General features: G+C 41.6%; 1 protein-coding gene and 1 pseudogene across 6 annotated transcripts in view; both read left to right on the top strand.

Moving 5' to 3' along the window:
* SOX6 (SRY-box transcription factor 6) overlaps positions 1 to 18,264 on the top strand; it is a 662,237-nt gene that overhangs the window by 202,548 nt on the left and 441,425 nt on the right. The gene's annotated exons all lie outside the window — the stretch shown is intronic.
* LOC130025379 (60S ribosomal protein L31-like) lies at positions 3,948 to 4,322 on the top strand (annotated as a pseudogene).

Here is an 18,264-nt window from a genome sequence, read left to right on the forward strand (position 1 = left end):
AAGCTTTACTGATGTAAGATCTTAACAAAAAAAAATTTTCAAAGAGGCAAGAATGTCATGCATTAATCCCTCCCAAATATTATCTAGCAGTCACTGTACCAAGTACCCAGAACTTCACGTGTATAATTTCCCTTAAAGCCTATCTTTTCTCACAGGTGAAGTGTTAAATTCAATAAGAATTCAACCTTGTTTGAAAGTAGCCCGTGTGCTACCTGGCAGACTATGAGCCTGTGAAGCCAGTTTCAGTATTGCAAGTTCTTTTCAAAGGTTTTTCTTTTTCTAACTATAATTTAGATTGAAATTCTTAAAGAGCATTGAAATTTTGTCTAGTGTATATATATATGAATATATATGTATATATAATAAATATGAATCTTTATTGAAGATTTTATTGAAGGGATAAAGCAAGCAGGAGAGTGCTGAAATGGAGTATTGAGCTGGGAGTATTGAGGTGCTGAACCTGTGATTTTATAGAATACAAAAAGCTTTCATGGATAAAGTGATATGCTAGAGTTGAGATCACATAGACAGTGAAGGAGCAAGTCATGCATGGCTGTATGGATAAATAGGATTCTTGGAAGAGGGAACTAACAGAGGGGAGTGAGTTGATATACTGGGAAGTAATAGTCAGAAGCCATTAAGCCATTATAGCTGTGGTGGTGTGAATGGTCAGAATGTGAAGGATTTAAGCCATTGCAGGGATTTTTGACTTTCATTTGGAGGTAGATGAGAAACCATTGGATGCTTCTCAGTAGAAAAGTGAAATTATCAGACAGTTGTTTGAAAAAGTCTGGCTGCTGTGCTGAGTATAGACTGTACCAGGGAGACTAATTTGGAGGTTTTTGCAGTAATCCATCTAGAAGATGATGGGCTTTTGGATACATAAATGAGTAAGTGAACAACCCAATAAACGGTAGTCATATGCCATTCTGAACAAATATGAAGTCAATTGACAGAGATAAGTAAGTGTTCCCTGAGAAAGTAATAATTGACCCAAGATCCAAAAAGATCATAGTGATTAAAAAAGGATTGTGGTGGTGGGAGGAACTAATATATTTTAGTGGAAAGAACATGTACAAAGAGCCTATAATAGGAGCGGTGCTTGTGGTGTTCCAGGAACTGGAAGATTGCTGGGGAGGCCAGAACTCAGAGAGCCAATTACTTTACTTTATTTAATTCTCAAAATAGTTTTAGGTAGTTCATCCTGTTGGCATTTTGCAGCTGAGGAAATTGGAGCTTAGAGAAGTGAAGTTCGAGTTGCTCAGGATCAGGATCCAATTACCAAGAAAAAGCAGAGCCTGTTTGATCATTTGAGCTCCTCACCCTCTTCTGCACCATCAAACTCAGCAGAATATAAGTTCCATGGAGGTAGAACCTTATTTTGTTTTGTTTGAAGCTGTATCAGCAGTAAGGACAGTAACTAACTTGGTAGAAGTTCAGTAATTAATTGCTGAATCAATTAATGGGAAAAGTTAAAATGAAACTATAACTTCCAAGTTGAGGTTCTTGACTATATCCTATATGCTCAGATGCAAATCAGATTGATTCTTAGGGAGGATTTTAATCAGGGATGAAAATCTTATGTCAATGCAATCCAAAGAGGATGGGGTCTCAAAGAAATGAATAAACAAAGGACTATTGAAAAACAGCAGTGTAATCTGAAGGGGATGAACAAAGAAAAGTGTTGTGAAGGGGAAATAGAGTTAAGGGAGAGTAGATTAAGTGGTTCAAAATAAACTGGCTGTAAAATAGAATGGGTGAGACGAGAGAAAAAAAAGAAGGTTGAGATTCTAAACTTGGGTGGTTAAATTCCGCAATAGCTTTTGCCAGATCTTGGGTCTGGAAATTTTCTTCTTTTGCCACACTACAGTTTCACATGATTTTGACTTATTTAACCAGGTTGTTTCCTGGGAAACAGAACATTATTAATATGCTCTTCATAATTTTTCTTGCTCCTTCAATTTTTTTCACCCTCTGGTTCCCTTCCTCCAAACAGTTTTCTTATTGGCACCCTTAGATTAATTTATCACTGGTACAGTATGGCCTCAGTGACACACAAAACAGTGGTTGATTTCTCAATTTATAGCTCGTAGTGCAGAAGTGTAACTTTACACCTGTTTGTACACAGATATTTCTCTCAGGAATGAAACTTTGTTTCTCACTTCTAGGAATTTAGGCTTAAAATGTGCTGTTCCGAGATTAGTACCAGGAGGTTTACTCCATAGCTTGGAGGCCAGCCACACATGCTAGGGGAAAAGGCAGCTCAGATAGAGAAGGGAGAACCCAATAAAGGGTGTTGGGAGGATCCTCCCAGGATGGGAGATGCGTGCTGAGAGTAGACTACAGACCAAACATGATTGCCACTCAATGCCTCTTTTGCAAACCACAACACCCAAAAGGAGAGAGAGAGAGAACAAAAGGGAATGCCCTGCCACAGAGGGAGGGTGGAGTGGGAGGGATGGGGGGTGGGAGGGATACTGGGATCCGTGGTGGTGGTGGATAATGGGCACTGGTGGAGAGATGGGTATTCGATCATTGTATAACTGAAACCCAAGCACAAAAATTTGTAAGTCTACAACTGTACCTCATGGTGTTTCACTAATAAAAATTTTTAAAAAATGTGCTGTTTCTTAACCACACATCATCTCTCAGAATCTTTTGCCACCTCAATCTGCTTATATTTTCCCTTTTATCACTGAAGAAGAAATATTCTTTCCCCTTTTATAAGGTATCATCTCTGCTTGTGCTTTTCAGCCATCTTCTCCTGCCTCTGTGAGAACTTTGGTTTGTTGTCAGCATTCTCTCTGGAAACCCCTATGTGTTCTTTGTCTTGGAGTTGGAGAATCAGGTTCTAATTTCTGCCATGTCACTTCCTGGCTTTGGGACTTGGAGTCATTTAGTTTCTTTGAATCTTGTTCTTATCTGAAAAAACCATTTGACCTGCCAACCTGGCAAGTTTGTTGTTTAGTCAGTTTTAGAAATGTATGTGAAGGCACTTTATGAACTAGGAAACACCACTCAAATGCTAGATATTATTACAGTCTATGTGCACAAATAATTCATATGTTTTCTTAAGATAGTTTTTCTCAATTTTCCCAATCCATTTAACTATCCTTATTTATTTCTTCCTTTTTAGGTAGGCCTCTTAGAAGAATAGTCTTTATTTCTTACAGGCGTTTCTTTTCAGTCTATTACAATCTAACTTCCATTGCATCCTGACTAATTCGTTGAATTGGCTAGCTTCAAGATTTCTGGAATTTGCTTAATTTCATAGTCAGTAACTTTTTTCTCAGATCTCTTTCTTCTTACCTTCTATATTAGTTGATTGTATTCAGCATAATACCTGACATGTAGTAGGCATTTAACACATCTTTATAAATAAAATAGATATTTTCTTCAGCTTCTTGGATGAAGCTACTTCCCTGCACTCCCTCCACCCCCATAAACCAAATTTAATTTTTCTTTGCTCTTTTCTTTTTCTCCTTTCTTTTGAGGGTATGATCTGTTCTAAGACTTTTTAACTCTATTTGGATGAATCTTACATTTGCCTTTTCAGCTCTGTCTTGGACTTCTGTTCTGCTTGTTTAACTCTGTATCTCTACATAATACCTGGATTAAAAAGAAAGTTGGAATTAATATTAGAGACATTGTTGGTGACCAGATTAAGTAGAATTCTATAGAATACATGAAAATTTTGACTTAAGTTTTTTCTAAATAGAATGGAAAGCTTAAGAAAGAGGCAGGATGATGTAACTTCCATTTTCAATACAACCACTGCTATGCAAACAGCGTATAGAAGAACAGGGATGGAAGTAGAGACACTGGTTAGAAGGCTAATAAAAAAGCATTCAGATGGGAGAAGATGATGGCTATGACTAGAGTGGTAGCCACAGAAAATGATTCATACAGAAGTGCATAAATTAGGATAAGGGCTGGGGTGTGGCAGAATGGCTCCTGCAAAGAAGGATGGTGAGAAAGGCTGCTCTGCCATCAGTGATAATCAACATCCACAGTGCATCCATGGAGTGGGTTTCAAGAAAAGTGCACCGTGGGCACTGAGAGAGATCCAAAGGTTTGCTATGAAGGAGATGGGCACTCAGATATGCTCACTGACACCAGGCTCAACAAAGCTGTCTGGGCTAGAGGAATAAGGAATGTCCCACATTGAATCCATATCCATTAGTCCAGAAAGCATAATGGGGATGAAGATTCACAAAACAAACTTTATACATTGGTTATTCCTGTGTCTGTAACCACTTTCAAAAAATCTACAGATGGTGAATGTGGATGAGAACAAAACTGATGACCTAATAAAGTTATAAAAATCCCCCCAGGGGCCAGAGCAATAGTACAGTGGGTAAGGCATTTGCTTTGCATGTGGTCGACCTGGGTTCAATCCCCGGCATCCCATATGGTCCCCCAAGCACTGAGTGCAAAGCCAGGAGTAACCCCTGAGCATCGCTATGTGTGACCCAAAAACCAAAAAAAAAAATCCCCCCCAAATTTAGAAAAATTTAGGACCTTGGTAGAACTTTTCTTCTTAGGTGCCTTTTGTTTAGGTGGTTATAGTTCTGTGCCAGAGTTCCAGGTTAGTAAGCAGAGTCTTGATTAGCATCTAAACACCCTATGTTTAGAATAATATCTATGATGGTGCATAGCTGCTCTGGGCAGAGATAGAGGAAATGAAAGTTCACTCTTCATTTTTTTTAGAGTGCCATTATTCTCATCCAGTACTTTATTATTTCACATACAATTAATTTTTCCAGCTATTCTTGAAGGCCACTGAAGACCAGAATTATGTTTTATTTTTTTTGTTCACTGTATGTGACTTGGATTGTTGATAGTGGCAATAAGAAAGTCACTTATGTCAATTCTTTTTTAAAATTTTATTTTTATAAAGTTGTTCACAATAATTTATTACATTCACTATTCCATCACCAATCCCACAACCATTACAACTTTCCCACCATCATTATTTTGAATTTCCCTACCACCACCCAAGCCTGCCCTCAAAGCCAATCCTAAATAATTTATTTTGTATTGCTTGTTATGAATACTCCACTAAAAATGTTCCGAAAACGTTTTCTTAGAGGAAAGTGTGTAGAGATTGTTGTATCTCACTGTGGAGCCATTAAGACCTTGTATAAGCGATTACTAGCTTGTTACAGATTGAGCCTTGTGTATTAATATATTTCTGTTTGATTGAGATTGGTTGCCTTCTACTTTACGCCCCATCAAATGTGGTGTGCTACTCTTGGTACATCAGTGGCATAGAGTATGAGATGTTGTGTGGCTGCGAATGTAGCCCCAAGCTCCAGGAATTCAAAATTTTAAATAGAGTGATACAACTCTAAAATTTAACCGAGTTAAATTTTTAACTGGGTGGTGACTTTGGGATCTGGAGGCATCTCTGCAGCTTGTTGCTCTTTTCTGAGATTTATTTGCGAGTCTCTGGATCGTGGCTGTTAATAACTTATATGGTGCCAGAGGGCTCGTGGGTTTGTCTGCCAGGCTCCCGGTAGAGCAGGGAGATAGGGGAAGGTCGCCCATTCCCAACTCCATGAGAACCTGTTTGGTCACAAAATCTGCATACCTGTTTCAAGAGATTTATTCTCATGGATGAGGCTTGTTCTGAGCCTGTAAAGATTGATTGTGAGCATGGCGGTGATTGGACTCTGGAGGTTTTTGGCTGCTGGGACTATTTGGGTGGGTGGTGAAACTCACCCGACCCTCTCTGGGGTGCCCCAGATGAGACTCAGCCTGGAGCAGGGTCTGGAAGCATCTCTGCAGTTTGTTGTTCTCTTCTGAGATTTATTTGTGATTAGTATGTCAGTTCTTTACAGGAAACCTGTACTCAAGTTTCCAAGGTCACGTCAGGTTATAAAAACTAATTATAACAACTTATGTCATTTGTCACAGAGATGTAAACTATCAGATATTAAGACCATTGATGTGACCTATATAAATGAAAGGTGGATGAATTTTTTTTTGTAGCATGTAGTGTTAGTTTTCATAGTGGTTTATAGTATTTGCTGAGAGGTATACCTGGGTTCTAATGTATCTGAGTTTGTTTTAATGGTAGATACTACTAATTGCAAGGAAAGTGACAAAATACTTGAGTTTTTTGTATATTTATATTTAAAAAATCTAACAATTTATTGGAAACAGGCTCCTGTAGGTAGGCAAGTGTAGTGACTACTGCCAAATTCTACATAAAAGCAACATGAAAGTTTAGTCAGTTTCACTAAGTTTGAAATCTACTCAGTAATGGCAGTGCAGATTCTATTGATTCTATTAATAATAGACTTTCCACAGAGTTCTGTTTCAGTGAGGCATATTTGTTGACGTTAGTTGGAGAGTAAGTTGGGTAATTCCTAAGCAAGCTCTGATTATAGTACTTCTACTCTGAGATTTAGCAGTATCTCAGTATTATTTTAAAGCATATTCATTCACACCTTTTTTTAAGCTGGAAATGTAACCTGAGATAACCAAAAATGATTCTTTAAACTTGACCTCTGAAAAGAAAAAGAATAATCATTTCCTCCCTGATTCCAGGTCAGAATAGTACTTTTATTTTCATGCTATTGGAATCTCTTGATCATTATTGTGGTTTTCTAAGTTTTCTTAGTTCAGGGGGTAATGTATGTTGCCATGTTTGACTTCTAGGAACTGAGGTGACAGCCAAATGCTGGCAATGACATTACTCTTATCTACGCAGGGATAGGAAGTTGAATAGAGTTTTAACTGTCTCTTGTTTGCACATTCTGTATATCTTATGCAATGAAGTTGGACCTGCTAGATATTAATTTTGAGTTATAAATGAATCAAGGACAAATTGTTTAGCATGCTGCAAAAACCTTCATTTCCTTTCTTTTCTTCTGTGAAACAAGAGTATCAACATATAGCATTGTGTTTGTCTTAAATTCTTTAGACAGTTCATATATGTTATCTTGCCTAACAATGAAGTTGATTTTCTCTGAGTTTTTTACTTTGCTGTACTTGTACATTTGTCTTCATATTGCCTGAAGAAAATAGATAATGTCCTTGTCAGACTTGAAGTTGAGTTCTGCAGAGCAAAAAGGGAGAAGTGATTCAATGGGTGTGCATCCATGTTGTTGTTTTTCTTTTTTCTCCCTCACATTGTCACTAAAACATTCTCTTTGTTATCTGAATAGGACATCTGCGGACTAGCCTGAACCTCTTTACCTGATTGTATGAAAAGGCTTTGTTAAATCTATAGGCCTTAAGGCCCAGGAATCTGCGGAGTGCTTCTTGCGCTTGATGGACACACCATTTTTGGTCTGTTTTGTCTCTCCCACATTTGAACACCTTTGATAAATAGTCCTAATCTCGGTATGAAATAAGTTAAATGGTACAGTATTTTAAGCAAAACTTGAGCCAAAGGATTAATCGTAACAGATTCTTAATATGCAATGAACGTTTTAATCATATTCTATAAAAGTTGAACAATGCAACACAATAATTTACCACCCAATTTAATTACCTTAATTCAGGGGGTCCTAACTATGAAGAGAAACATATTTCAAAGAAAAACTCCAAAAATCCATTTGTGAGACATCATAGAGAATAATGATACTGCTTTTATCTACCTCCACTCCTAAGTTGTCTTTCATAGGTGCGGTTAACACTGCCCAGATATGCTCACATATCTTTGGGGGAGTAATGTTGAACATATTCTTTTGCCAAAGAAACTGATCATCTTTAAAAATCATCTTCAGTGGTTTATCTTTATGAGGATTGAGAGGAATGAACATTTTCAGTTACTTTAAATTTCTGGTTGGCAAATGAAATTTTTGTTTGTTGTCTTAAATTGGAAGGTTTTACAGAGTTTTGTTCAAATACTCATGGTAAGAAAATGGAATTCTGTATTAGACGAGAACCCCCCCATTAGAATATTTATAATTGTAGCAGATTAGTTTTAGTACCTTTTAGTAGTTTCCTTAATTTGTATTTACTATGGAAATTTTTTAAAAAACTCTTTTGTCATGCACTGTCTTATCTCAAGCATGCTTCAACTTTTCACTGTCACCTAAAAAAGGTCAGAGTAAAAACTATTACCTCTATAACAACTGTTAATTATTTAAGATAGTGTATATATATGTATGTATACACATATATATGTATATGTGTATATCTCCCAAGTAATGTTTAAAAACAGAATTACTGTTGAGTCCAGTTCACTTTCAGAAATCTCAGAAAGGCATAAACTATTCATAATCCTTTTATTTTTCTTATGGAAAAATACTTTGTTGTTGTGGTGGTGGTGGTAAGGGTAGGGAATCAAGCCAAGGGGGTTACATGTGTAAGGTATGTGCTGTTCTATTGAGCTATTGCCCCCAGTTTCAAGAATGTTTCGTAAATTTGAATTCCTCTGAAATATTCTCTGACTGAATTGTTTTGGGAGTCACTCATGAGGTGTGGTGGGTTAATTAGCTAGAGACTCACTGTCACAATGGCAAGCATAATAAGTATGAGAGGGTATTTGGAAATGGTTGAAAACAGCACTCTTCTACCTTTTTATAATTTGGATGGGAGAAGAAGGAGAAATATTTCATGGATCTCCTGATGGCTAAAACAGACCCAAACCAATATAGATAGTATTTTATTTATTAAATCCAATTTTATAAAATTACATTTTTTTAGATGGTGCAGTGTCTTCTGACATTTTGCTTGTGAGGACATCTTTGGTGTATCACCAGGAAATTTCTAAGACCACCAAGTGTCTGCAGACCACAGATTAAAGAATAGTGATTTAAACTGAGTGGCCTCAAACATCAGCTAAAAAAAAAAAAAAGCAATTGCTCTCCCACCATTGTGTTGTACATATTTTAGGTAATTAGGTACTTGGGAAGGATTCTGCTTTCAATTTTTTTTATTAAAATTCTTTTTTAATACTGAGACATTATGAGGTACAGTTGCAGACTTACACATTTTTGTGCTTGGGTTTCAATTATACAATGATCAAATACCCATCCCTCCACCAGTACCCATTTTCCACCACCACGGATCCCAGTATCCCTCCCACACCCCATCCCCCCCATCCCACCCTGCCTCTGTGGAAGGGCATTCCCTTTTGTTCTCTCTCTCTTATTGAGTGTTGTGGTTTGTAAAAGAGGCAATGGGTGACAATCATGTTTAGTCTATAGTCTACTTTCAGCATGCTTCTCCCATCCTGGGAGGATCCTCCCAACACCTTTACTTGGTGTTCCCTTCTCTATCTGAGCTCCCTTTTCCCCTAGCATGTGTGGTTGGCCTCCAAGCCATGGAGTAAAATTCCTGGTACTAATCTCGGCCATTCTTGGGTGTTAGTCTCCTATTTTGTTACTTTATGTTCCCCAGATGAATGCAATCTTTCTATGTCTATCCCTTTCTTTCTGAGTCATTTCGCTTAACATCATACTTTCCATGTAGTACCACTTGTATGTAAATTTCGTGACTTCGTCTTTTCTAACAGCTACATAGTACTCCATTGTGTAAATGTACCAAAGTTTCTTTAACCAGTCATCTGTTCTCGGGCACTCAGGTTTTTTCCAGATTCTGGCTATTGTAAAGAGTGCTGCAATAAACAGACAATTGCAGATGTCACTTCGACTATACTTTTTTTGCCTCTCTGGGATATATTCCCAGGAGTGGTATTGCTGGATCAAATGGGAGATCAAATTCTAATTTTTTGAGAATCGTCCATACTGTTTTCCAAAAGGGCTGAACCAGTCGGCATTCCCACCAACAGTGAAGAAGTGTCCCTTTCTCACCACATCCGCGCCAGCACCGGTTGCTTTTGTTCTTGTGGATATGGGCCTGTCTGTGGTGTGAAATGATATCTCATTGTGGTTTTGATCTGCATCTCCCTCATCATTAATGATGTGGAGCATTTTCTCATGTGCCTTTTTCTGCTTTCAATTTTTAACCAGAGAAGCAACTCTTATTTTAGAGATAAAATATTTAGTTAGGTTTTAGTTAAGTTAGGCTTTAATTAGGTTTAATAATATTTTTCTAAAATTTCTCACTATGAATTTTAGGTGTGATTCTTTTTTTTTTTTTAATTTATTTATTGAATCACTGTGGGAAAGGTTACAAAGCTTTCAGGTTTATGTCTCAGTCATGCAAATATCAAACACATTTCCCTTTACCAAAACTTATTTTTTACCATGAAGAACCCCAATAAAACCCCACCCCCCACCCCTCCCAGTCCCTGTGGGGCAGATGAATTCTAGTTAACACTCTATCTGCTTTGATTAGATTCATTGTTTCAATAAAAGATTCACCACTATTATTTAGAGTTTCCCCCCCCCCCCCCAATCAGACATGCTGAAAAAGCATTGTGAAGTGATTTGCTTTCTACAGCTGGGTTCAAGAATTAAATGTTGGTTTTGGATTTCTGCTATTTTACTTATTGAACCTGGAAGTATTTCTACTGAAAGTCAGATAGTTAAGAAATTGGTTTCTGTGCACTGGAGACGTGGCCGTGCTGGAGAGCCGCTAGTGGGGGGCAACTGTTGGCCTCGGTAGGGCGTGAAGGGCGGACCGAAACGCCCCCCTTCCCATGAGGTTTTAGTCGCCCCCACTCCTCTGGCTCATACCTGCTGTCCACAAGGCTCCCATGCGGCCGCCATCTTTCTTTCCAGAGAGGAGAAGGTGACTGGGGCAACACCCTTTCCCCTCTGGACAGACCTGATGGCCTGGATTAACGCATAGTCCATTCACTTTTCTGCTCCAAGCTGCCGGGTTCTGCATTAAGTCCTTGTGCTTCTGGGGCCGTGGCCATGCTGGAGAGCCGCTTGCGGGGGGCAACTGGTGACCTCGGTAGGGTGTGAAGGACGGACCGGAACGCCCCCTTCCCATGAGGTTTTAGTTGCCCCCACATCCCCGGCTCATACCTGCTGTCCACAAGGCTCCCATGTGGCCGCCATCTTTCTTTCCAGAGGGAGGAGGGCGGAAGGGACCAACACCGTTTCCCCTCTGGGCAGACATGATGGCCTGGATTAACGCATAGTCCTTTCACTTTTCTGCTCCAAGCTGCTGGGTTCTGCATTAAGTCCTTGTGCTTCTGGGGCTGTGGCCGTGCTGGAGAGCCGCTAGTGGGGGGCAACTGTTGGCCTCGGTAGGGCGTGAAGGGCGGACCGAAACGCCCCCCTTCCCATGAGGTTTTAGTGGCCCCCACACCCCTGGCTCATACCTGCTGTCCACAAGGCTCCCATGCGGCCGCCATCTTTCTTTCCAGAGAGGAGAAGGTGACTGGGGCAACACCCTTTCCCCTCCGGACAGACCTGATGGCCTGGATCAACGCATAGTCTGTTCACTTTTCTGCTCCAAGCTGCCGGGTTCTGCATTAAGTCCTTGTGCTTATGGGGCTGTGGCCATGCTGGAGAGCTGCTCACGGGGGGCCACTGGTGACCTCAGTAGGACGTGAAGGACGGACCGGAACGTCCCTCTTTCCATGAGGTTTTAGTCGCCCCCACTCCCCCGGCTCATGCCTGCTGTCCACAAGGCTCCCATGTGGCCGCCATCTTTCTTTCCAGAGAGGAGAGGGCGAATGGGGCAACACCCTTTCCCCTCCGGACAGACCTGATGGCCTGGATCAACGCATAGTCTGTTCACTTTTCTGCTCCAAGCTGTCGGGTTCTGCATTAAGTCCTTGTGTTTCTGGGGCTGTGGCCATGCTGGAGTGCCGCTCGGGGGGGGGGGGGGGGGCAACTGGTGACCTCAGTAGGGCGTGAAGGACGGACCGGAACGTCCCCCTTCCCATGAGGTTTTAGTCGCCCCCACTCCCCCGGCTCATACCTGCTGTCCACGAGGCTCCCATGCAGCCGCCATCTTTCTTTCCAGAGAAGAGAGGGCGAATGGGGCAACACCCTTTCCCCTCCGACAGACTTGATGGCCTGGATTAACGCATAGTCCGTTCACTTTTCTGCTCCAAGCTGCCGGGTTCTGCATTAAGTCCTTGTGCTTCTGGGGCTGTGGCCGTGCTGGAGAACCGCTCGTGGGGGGCAACTGGTGACCTCGGTAGGGCGTGAAGGACGGACCGGAACGCCCCCCTTCGCATGAGGTTTTAGTTGCCCCCACAGCCCCGGCTCATACCTGCTGTCCACAAGGCTCCCATGTGGCCGCCATCTTTCTTTCCAGAGGAAGGAGGGTGGAAGGGACCAACACCCTTTCCCCTCCGGGCAGCCATGATGGCCTGGATTAACGCATAGTCCATTCACTTTTCTGCTCCAAGCTGCTGGGTTCTGCATTAAGTCCTTGTGCTTCTGGGGCCGTGGCCGTGCTGGAGAACCGCTCGCGGGGGGCAACTGGTGACCTCGGTAGGGCGTGAAGGACGGACCGGAACGCCCCCCTTCCCATGAGGTTTTAGTTGCCCCCACACCCCCGGTTCATACCTGCTGTCCACAAGGCTCCCATGCGGCTGCCATCCTTCTTTCCAGAGAAGAGAGGGCGAATGGGGCAACCCCCTTTCCCCTCTGGCAGACTTGATGGCCTGGATTAACGCATAGTCCTTTCACTTTTCTGCTCCAAGCTGCCGGGTTCTGCATTAAATCCTTGTGCTTCTGGGGCTGTGGCCGTGCTGGAGAGTCGCTCGTGGGGGGCAACTGGTGACCTCGGTAGGGTGTGAAGGACGGACCGGAACGCCCCCCTTCCCATGAGGTTTTAGTCGCCCCCACTCCCCCGGCTCATGCCTGCTGTCCACAAGGCTCCCATGTGACCGCCATCTTTCTTTCCAGAGAGGAGAGGGCGAATGGGGCAACACCCTTTCCCCTCTGGACAGTCATGATGGCCTGGATTAACGCATAGCCCATTCACTTTTCTGCTCCAAGCTGCTGGGTTATGCATTAAGTCCTTGTGTTTCTGGGGCTGTGGCCGTGCTCCAAACTTAACTATGATTTTCAGAGAGAAACGTTGGGTGGTTTACTTTGTATATATGGATCACTTTGTATGTAGAGAGATGTCGCGCGGCCGCGCAAGCGGCTGTGCGGTTTTGAGGAAAAGTCCTAGTTCCTGCATACTCGAGCTGTGGTTGTAGAGGCTTCTGGTCACCGGGGTTCCATCTGGGGGAGGCGGGATGCGAAACCTACCCCATCTGGGGCTTCCCGATGATCTCGGGTCTTTTTGGAACCTGTTTTTTTTTTTTTTCCTTCGGGATCTGCGGGTCCCGCCCTCCATGTTGTCCTTCTCTTTGGCTGAATGCTGTAAATATGGCGCTGGGGGGCGGGCTGTGGGTGTGACTTCCGGAATCAGAGGTTACCTGGGAGGTGTAGTCCCGGGAGATTTGAGGAAAAGTCCTAGTTCCTGCATACTCGAGCTGTGGTTGTAGAGGCTTCTGGTCACCGGGGTTCCATCTGGGGGAGGCGGGATGCGAAACCTACCCCATCTGGGGCTTCCCGATGATCTTGGCTCTTTTTGGAACCTGTTTTTTTTTTTTTTCCTTCGGGATCTGCGGGTCCCGCCCTCCATGTTGTCCTTCTCTTTGGCTGAATCTAGGTGTGATTCTTGAAGTGTATCTCTTTTGGTTTTGATTTTGTTTTCAAAGATATAGCAGAGTCAAGCTTTTCATTTAATTGTAATAAAATACTGCCCTAAAGAAGAACAAAATATGATTTTTTCTCTGGTTTATATAGGAAAGCATATAACTGTAATAATATTTTAACTATAGTTTGTATAGACCATACTCATTTATACTCTATGCAAATCTTTGTTACTTCAGGGCAAACAAGCAACAAAATCATAATGTGTAGTGTAGTGAGCACACACCATAAATTTGATAATCATACTTGTGAATTCATCATATTTTATATAGGCAATAGCCATGACTTTATGAATAGTAATGTGCAAATGATGTGAAAAACATGTTGCCACATTCTTGAATGTTTGATTTTAGTGCTACTGTATTATTTTATTCTGTGCCAAGTTGCACTGATTGATAAGTGAAGATATTAAAGTAACAGGAATTTTACCTTGACTTTAATGTGTGGAGTTTCTATAATTCGCCATGAATCCAGAATGTCAGTATAAATAGGTACTTTTTGTGTGTATGTGTGTGTGGGGTGGAGTTATGGCAGTAGGAAACATACCGCCCCAACTACACATGCTAAGCAGCAAGGCCCGACTCTCCCATGTAAAGAAATAGGAGTGGTAGACTGTCTTAAGTGAAAGTGAAAAACGCACTTGTTTAGCTGCATGGCAACACAAATATTTCACTTAGGAGGACTGACAATGCATCTAATTATGTGAGCGGGTGCCAGCTTGTAAAATATTTATTTGACTTTCCATATTAGTTGAAAGTACCTGCACTTAACCATTTGAAACCTTACATCTATGTCCCATCTCTCCCACCTCAGCATGCACTTCTTGTCTATCACTGTTTGTTTTAATCCCTGAGTAATAGATTGGAGAGAGTCAAAGCAACCTGGTCCATTGAATGCTGTTAGGAATATGTGGTGAGACCTGCCAGATTGAAGTCAGCCTCAGGCTAGACAATAGTCACTTCTTATTTTTTTGATTCCTGCTGGACTTTTATTGAGACTGCTTTTTTCTTTTAGGTAGGAGTACTGTTATTTATTCAACCACTGATTAAGCGGATTGAAGCAGGCACGAATTTTGCATTAGTTTTTTTTTAAACTTTTTTCAAAAATTTTTCATAAAGTTGTTCACAATAATTGTTTACATTCAATATTTCAACACCAGTCCCACCACCTTCCCATCACCATTACTTTGAATCTTTCCACCACCACCCCAGCCTGCCCCTTTAGCAGATGCTAACTTATTTATTTTGTATTGCTTGCCATAAATAGTATGAGGTGTCATGTGGCTGTGAAAGTGGCTGTGTGCTCCTGGAATTCTAAAATTTTTTAATATTTGGGGTTCAGAGGCATGCCTGTGGTGTGCTGCTTCCCTTTGAGATTCATTTGTGAGACTCTGAATCATGGCCGTTAATGCGCTTAAACGGCGCCCAGAGGCAGTTCATGGGCATGATTGCCAGGGAACTGGAAGGGTGGGGAGAGTGGGGGAGGTTATCATCCCTGACTTCATAAAGTCAGGAGTTTTCAATCACTGGTTCCGCATACCTGTTTTTTTTTCTCCCCCAGCAGATTCATTCTCATGTTGTGGTGGGGGTGGGGGGGAGTCACTTGGGACACGCCTGTGAAGGTCTGCCATGAGCATGGTGACAATTGGGTTCTGGAAGTTTGCAGCTGCTAGGGTTCATTTAAGGCTACTTGTTATAGTCTGCCTTGATAGTAAAAAATAAAAAGTATATTTTTGTTTTAAGTTTACAGTTACCTTTTGGTGCTTCCATTACTTGAATAATTATTTCATATCCTCAAAAGTAGTAATTCCTGGTGTTAAAATTTTCCAGTATTACTTATAATAAATTTAAATCCTAGATTCTTTTTGCTTTTTATTGTGTTACAAATCAAAGGGAAATTAACTAACGTATAACTTTTTTAGAATTACTTGTATATTTCAATCTGAAGAAGGTAGAAAAAGCTTTATATTTTAGGATTGTTTGAAAAAAATCTTTATTCTCTTGCTTTGGGGCATTAATTTTAATAATTTTAACAAGGAATGTTTGGTGTAAGGTGGGAAGAGCACATTCTTATATGTTTTTGATATAATATACAAATGAAAGATTATCTGAACTTACAAGCATGGAATGACATACAAGGACCAATAGGATGAAAGTTGTAGAAAAAGAGTATTAAAAAAATTTCAGGGGCCGGAGCGATAGTACAGTGGGTAGGGCATTTGCCTTGCACACAGCCGACCCGGGTTCGATCACCAGCATCCCAGATGGTCCTCCAAGCACTGCCAGGAGTAATTCCTGAGTGTAGAGCCAGGAGCACCACTGGGTGTGACCCAAAAAGCAAAAAAAAAAAAAAAATTTCACATTTTCATCTTATCTTTTAAAGTAACAGCATCAGGTATTTCAGTTTGTTTAGAGAACATTAAAAAAAAAAACCTTTAAACATGGTATTTGGGAGATCACTCAGTGGTAAAAGCATCTGCTTTGCCATCACAAGGTTATAATTTGATGCGTGGTGCTGCCAACATTTGCTGAGTGCTGTGTGGTTAGTAGATTTGCTGTCTGGGATTCCCAGTGCCAGAACAGAGAGTGTTTGATCTGCAGAGCACTGTGACCAGGCAGGCGTGAGCACTGCAACTAAATTATGCAGTCTCTGGTAAGCGCTGCAACTCAGGATGTGGGAGAACCATGAGGAATGCATCCCCTGGTCTTGTGTGAGCACCAAAGTGGCCATGACAAGTTCTAGAACCAGAAGTCACATGAGTTTCACAATGAAAGGAGTACCATTCCTGCAAACCTCATGCGCAAAGAGCACCTAAAGTGTGTGATCTTTGGCTCTCACCATAGCCAAGTGTGCGAGCAGCACAGTGAGGTATGTGAGTGATTCCCATCCATTGTAACCACAGCGACAGCCAAAGGAAAGATGGGAAAAGTGTTTTAGCCACTGAGAGAGTATTAGTTACAGCATCAATTGTCACTGTCACTGTCCTCCCGTTGTTCATCCATTTGCACGAGCGGACACCAGTAACATTGTGAGACTTGTTACTGTTTTTGGCATATCGAATACCTCATGGGTAGCTTGCCAGGCTTTGCTGTGCGGGCGAGATACTCTCGGTAGCTTGACAGGCTCTCCGAGAGGGGCGGAGGAATCGAACTCGGGTCGGCCATGTCAGCCGCGTGCAAGGCAAATGCCCTGCCTGCTGTGCTATCACTCCAGCTCAATTAAGAGAAATAATTTATAATGGACAAGGTATTAAAAAAAACTGTGAACTAAGAGGTTTAGAAGAAGCAGGATCACTTTGTATGAGGAAATGGCAAACAAGTTAAGGATTGCAGTTTTGGGGTTTCCTTCCTTCCTTCCTTCCTTCCTTCCTTCCTTCCTTCCTTCCTTCCTTCCTTCCTTCCTTCCTCCCTCCCTTCCTTCCTTCTCTCCCTCCTTCCCTCCTTCCTTCCTCCCCTCTTCTCTCCTTCCCTACCCTCCTCTTCTCCCAGGGAGCTTTACTTTTAAAATAAGAAATATTCAAGGTCTATGATAGCATACAGCAGGTAGAATGCTTGCCTTGCATCTACCTTGCCTTGCAACTGTCCCAAATTCAATTTCGGTACCATGTATGGTCCCCCAAGCTCTCCAGAAGTAATTCCTGACTGCAGAACCAGGAAGGAGTTAAGTCCTGAGCATTTCTGGGTGTGGTCCCTAAACAACAAACAAATAAAATAAAACTTCTGATATGAGAATTAAAAGATTAAAAGATACTCTGTAGCAAATTCCTTTTTCTTCTAATAAAGTTGTTGGAAATTTGTAGTAATATGTTTTTTGCTTTTTCTTTTTCTTCACTGTTTTCTGGTTCTAATTCTAATTCATCTCTATTTTTAGTGTAGATTTTGATCTTTTTGAAGAGGAAAATCCTTTTAAATCCAGTAGATTGTGGCATCATCTTTAGACAGAACCTTGAACTGTCCTTGGTTCATAAATGCCAGTGACAGTCTCCGTGGTGTGAGATGATATCTCATTTTGTTTTGATTTGCATCTCCTTGATTAGCAATGTAGAACATTTTTTCAATGTGCCTTTTGGCCATTTGTTTTTCTTTTTTGAGGAAGCTTCTGTTCATTTCTTCTCCCCATTTTTTTTGATGGGTTTGGAAGTTTTTTTCTTGTACAATTCTACTAGTGTCTTGTATATCCTGGATATTAACATCTTACGAGATGGGTAAGCCTGCCTCACGAGCCAGGGGAGAAGGCAGCTGGAACAGAGAAAGGGTAAATAAGTCAATGATGGTTGGAGGAATTGTTTGGGATGGGAGATGTGTGCTGAAAATAGATAAAGGAACAAACTTGATAGCATCTCTGTGTCTATATTGCAAAGCGATAGCACAGCGGTAGGGCGTTCGCCTTACAAGCGGCCAACATGGCCGACCCGAGTTCGATTCCTCCGCCCCTCTCGGAGAGCCCGGCAAGCTACCGAGAGTATTCGATATGCCAAACACAGTAACAACAAAGTCTCCAATGGAGACGTTACTGGGCCCGCTCGAGCAAATCGACGATCAACGGGAGGGCCTTTACCTTTACCTTTACCTTAATGCCAAAAAGTAGAGAGAGTGTATGAGGGAAATTGTGTTCCATAGAGGCAGGGGAGGGTTAGGATGGGGGCGCTACTGGGGACATTGGGGGTAGAAAATGTGCACTGGTGAAGGGATGGCTGTTTGATCATTGTATGACTGAAACTCAA

Source organism: Sorex fumeus, unplaced genomic scaffold (assembly GCF_029834395.1).
Source record: "Sorex fumeus unplaced genomic scaffold, SorFum_2.1 ptg000030l, whole genome shotgun sequence".
Taxonomy (NCBI): Eukaryota; Metazoa; Chordata; class Mammalia; order Eulipotyphla; family Soricidae; genus Sorex; species Sorex fumeus.